Consider the following 5,275-nt stretch of genomic DNA (forward strand, 5'->3'; position numbering starts at 1 on the left):
TCCACCCTCTCAACTTTGGCCTCAAACATCTTAACTTTGCTTGCTAGTTGTCCAAGCTAGAAACATTAGAGCCTGTACAGTTCCATACTTTTTTAACCAACTAATTAAGCCCTTCTCTGGGGAACCAAGAATTTTCAAACCTAAAAATTGGGTCAGTCTTGACCACATCTCCAATATCAAGCAACAATGGAACATGGTCAGATTTCTCTTTAAACAAAGTAGAAACCTCAGTCAAAGGATATGTTTCTTCCCATTCCACACTACATACGATCCTATCAAGCTTTTCAAAAGTAGGTTGAGGTAAAATATTTCCCCAAGTAAATTTTCTACCATGTATATCAAGCCCCTCACACCAGCTTGCTCAAGAATAACATTAAACAAAAAACTCCAATGACCCGGGGTATCAGGTGAAAGCACAAGTGCTCCCTAGGTGATTTTGGTAATTAATGTCAACATATCTCTTGTTGGACTAACACCTTTACCTAGTATATTTTCAGATAAGTTCAACAATGAAGTGGCATGAACTAATGGATGTGGAACCCCTTCAAGATGCTAAGGATAAAAGGATTGGCTCAAGCTTCAAGCTCAAGACTCTACATTTTATACTTTTGTGATCCAAGATCACATTGAGTCTATAGGAAAAGCCAATACTATCAAGAAGGGATGAGGTGTTGCTTAATGAGTTTCTTGCTTCATAGTGCTTAGTGATATGCTCCAAAACCCTCAACTACTTTCCCACATCCACCTATGACCTACACCTAAAGTCCAACTCGGCCCCACCGATTCTTTCTATCCGGAGCCACCGAGTTCAGATGTCATAGCCACTGCCACAAACCCTAAGCAAATCGGTCTCACTGATAGGGATCTCGGTCTCACCGAGATGGGATTGTAATCTCTCTGTGTATGTCCATTATCAAAATCGGTCTCACCGAGTTTGAGTAATCGGTCCTACCGAGATTACAATGCAAACTCTCTGTTTCCTTTTTGTAACATTTCGGTCCCACCGAGATGAGCAAATCGGTCACATCGAGTTTGCCTGACCAACTCTCTGGTTAGCTTATTACCAAAATCGGTCTCACCGAGTTTGTGTAATCGGTCTCACCGAGATTATGTTATGCCCTAACCCTAACCATATCGGTCCTACCGAGTTGCATATCAGTCCCACCAAAAACCCTAACGGTCACATTGTTTACTAAATCAGTCTGACCGAGTTTGTTGATTCGGTCCCACCGAGATTGGTAAATTGTGTGTAACGGTTAGATTTTGTGTGGAGGCTATATATACCCCTCCACCTCCTCTTCATTCATGGAGAGAGCCATCAGAACAAATCTACACTTCCAACTTACCGTTTCTGAGAGAGAACCACCTACTCATGTGTTGAGACCAAGATATTCCATTCCTACCATATGAATCTTGATCTCTAGCCTTCCCCAAGTTGCTTTCCACTCAAATCTTCTTTCCACCAAATCCAAATCCTATGAGAGAGAGTTGAGTGTTGGGGAGACTATCATTTGAAGCACAAGAGCAAGGAGTTCATCATCAACACACCATTTGTTACTTCTTGGAGAGTGGTGTCTCCTAGATTGGCTAGGTGTCACTTGGGAGCCTTCGACAAGATTGTGGAGTTGAACCAAGGAGTTTGTAAGGGCAAGGACATCGCCTACTTCGTGAAGATCTACCGCTAGTGAGGCAAGTCCTTCGTGGGCGACGGCCATGGTGGGATAGACAAGGTTGCTTCTTCGTGGACCCTTCTTGGGTGGAGCCCTCCGTGGACTCGCATAGCCGTTACCCTTCGTGGGTTGAAGTCTCCATCAACGTGGATGTACGATAGCACCACCTATCGGAACCACGGCTCAAAAATCACCGTGTCTCCAAATTGCGTTTGAAATCTCCAAACCCTTCCCTTTACATTCTTGCAAGTTGCATGCTTTACTTTTCGCTGCTCATATACTCTTTGCATGCTTGCTTGAATTGTGTTAAGATTGCTTGACTTGTGCTAAGTTTGCTAAAATCTGCCAAAGACTAAAATTGGGAAAAGGTTAAGTTTTTATTTGGTAAAGTAGTCTAATCACCCCCCCCCTAGACATACTTCTAGATCCTACAAGTGGTATAAGAGCTCCGGTCTCCATTGCTTTGGTTTAATCACCATTGGAGGAAGATGGATGAGTCTACTTTGGGGAGTCTTAGACATAGAGTACCTATACTTGATGGAGAATATTTTCATGAGTGGAAAAATGATATGCTTGTAATTTTCAATCAATATCATTTAAACAAGTACATTGCTAGTCCTTGTGCACCTCATGTTGATCCTATGCATCCTACCCTTGATGAGTCGACTGACATGATTAGGAATGTTAGAACTGTTAATCTTATCACTAGAGGCTTGCCTAGAAACTTGATTGGAAAACTGCCTACTCTTGAGTGTGCCTACACTATATGGAAATTTCTTGAGGAACGATTTCCTAATTATTCTTTGAAAAATCTGGATGAAATTCTTCATAAGTCTATTGCCTTGAGTAAGATGAATTCCAATGATCCTATGTTTGGTAATTGTCTATTTGAACTTACAAATCTTATGCGTGCCAAAGGAAATGTTGGAATTATTAGCGATATTATTTCCTAAGCTACTAGACTTCATAAAGGAGATCATTGTCAAACTCATACTAATGAATCACCCTCACTAGGAATTGATCCACCACATGACGATGTTGAACTTGGATACTATGATGAGGATGATGATGATGACTTCGATCTTGATGATGAAATGAGACACTTGGGTCTTATGGCAAATCTTCGAGGATATATGGCAGGAGGAAAGGAATGGGTTCTTGACAGTGGATGTACCGATCACATGACCGGAGTAAAGACATGTTCCGTGAACTTGCTGAAAATGATGGTCCTCGAAAGTATGTCACTTTCGGTGACAACTCAAAGGGTAAGGTGGTTGGCCTCGGTAAGGTGGCCATCTCACATGATAGTTCCATTCAAAATGTTATGCTCGTTGAATCTCTTGGCTACAACTTACTTTCAATATCTAGACTTGCTGATTTCGGTTTCAATGTCCTATTTACTGAAGTAGATTGCCAAGTGTTTCGTAGAGACAATCATAAAATGGTCTTTACCGGTATACGTAGAGGTGATATTTACATTGTTGATTTCACTAAAAAAGCTCAACCTAGAACTTGCTTCATTGCTAAATCTTCTAAAGGTTGGTTATGACATAGACGATTAGGTCACATTGGCATGCGAAATCTTGACAAGCTTATTAAAGGGAATCATATCCTTGGTGTTAACGATGTCATATTTGATAAGGATAGACTTTGCAGTGCTTGTCAAGCAGGTAAACAGGTTGGAGGAAGGCATCTCGTGAAGAACATCATGACCACAAGGAGGCCACTTGAGCTACTTCACATGGATCTCTTTGGTGCCAACGCTTACAAAAGTCTCGGTGGAAATTCTTCTGGTCTAGTTATAGTTGATGATTTTTCAAGATTTACGTGGGTGTTCTTTATCGATGACAAATCACAGGTCCAAAAGATCTTCAAAAACTTCGCCAGGAAGGCTCAAAATCAGTTTGAAGTGAAGATCAAGAAGGTTCGTAGCGACAACGGAACAAAGTTCAAAAACGCAATTGTGGACACCTTTCTTGACGAAGAAGGGATTTCACATGAGTTCTCGGCTACGTACACACCTCAACAAAATGGAGTTGTTGAGAGGAAGAACCGGACGCTCATCAAAATGGCAAGAATGATGCTTGATGAGTACAAGACGCCGAAGCACTTTTGGGCAGAAGCGGTTGAGACAGCTTGTCATGCAACAAATCACTTGTATCTTCACAAGCTACCCGGCAAGACGGCATACGAGCTCCTCACCGGTAACAAACCCCAAGTTTGATACTTTCGAGTATTCGGCTCAAAGTGCTACATTCTTGATAAGCATCGTCATTCTAAATTTGCTCCCAAGTCTCATGAAGGTTTCCTACTTGGTTATGGCTCAAATTCTCACACTTACCGTGTCTACAACAATTTCACCCGAAAGGTTGAAGAAACGGTAGATGTGAAGTTTGATGAATCTAACGGCTCGCAAGTAGAGCAATTGCCAATTGATGTAGGAGACAAAGACCCCTCGGAAGCAATCCAAGACTTGTCTATTGGCAAGATTCGTCCAACAGAAGTGAAGGAGAGTACATCGTCCATCCAAGTGGAAGCTTCTACCTCATGACAAGGTGAACCAAGAGTTGATACGGAAGCATCCACAAGTGGGACTCACCAAGATGAAGAAAACGAGGAAGTACATCAAGAACGTCAACAATCTCCCTCTCCACAACGACAAGAGAACGACAATGCCAATAATGAAGAAGGCTAAGAAGAAGAAGAAGATGTTCAACCAAGACCCAAGAAAAAGCTTTCACAAGTTCGAGCAAGAATTTCTAAAGACCATCCCATCGAGCAAATCTACAACGATATCCAAACCGGGAGAATCACTCGCTCTAAAAGTCGTTTAGCTAACTTTTGTGAACACTTTTCATTCATCTCTAGCATTGAACCTATGAAGGTTGAAGAAGCATTGGAAGATCCGGATTGGATAAATGCTATGCATGAAGAGCTACACAACTTTGAGAGGAATCAAGTTTGGACATTGGTTGAGAAGCCCTACGACAACCACAACATCATCGGTACCAAATGGGTGTTTCGCAACAAGCAAGATGAAGATGGACAAGTAGTTCGCAACAAAGCACGTCTCGTCGCCCAAGGCTACACACAAGTCGAAGGTATGGACTATAGTGAGACTTATGCTCCCGTTGCTAGACTTGAATCCATTCGCATCTTACTTGCCTATGCTAATCACCATGATAGAGGAGGAAGTTTATGTTAAACAACCGCCCGGCTTTATCAATCCTAAGAAACCCAATCATGTCTACAAACTTCGCAAAGCTCTTTATGGTCTTAAACAAGCTCCTAGAGCTTGGTACAAATGCTTAACCAAGTTCCTTATTGAAAAGGGGTTTGAAATTGGGAAAATTGATTCTACACTTTTTACCAAAAGGGTTAATGGAGAATTATTTGTATGCCAAATTTATGTTGATGATATTATATTTGGATCAATTAACCCTCATTTTAGTGAGAAGTTTGGAAAGCTAATGTCGGAGAAGTTTGAGATGTCAATGATGAGTGAACTCAAATTCTTTCTTGGGTTGCAAATCAAGCAAACTAAGGAAGGTACTTTTGTCTCTCAAACGAAGTACACTAAGGACTTATTCAAGAAGTTCAATATG

This window comes from Triticum aestivum, chromosome 5B, assembly GCF_018294505.1.
Source record: "Triticum aestivum cultivar Chinese Spring chromosome 5B, IWGSC CS RefSeq v2.1, whole genome shotgun sequence".
Taxonomy (NCBI): domain Eukaryota; kingdom Viridiplantae; phylum Streptophyta; class Magnoliopsida; order Poales; family Poaceae; genus Triticum; species Triticum aestivum.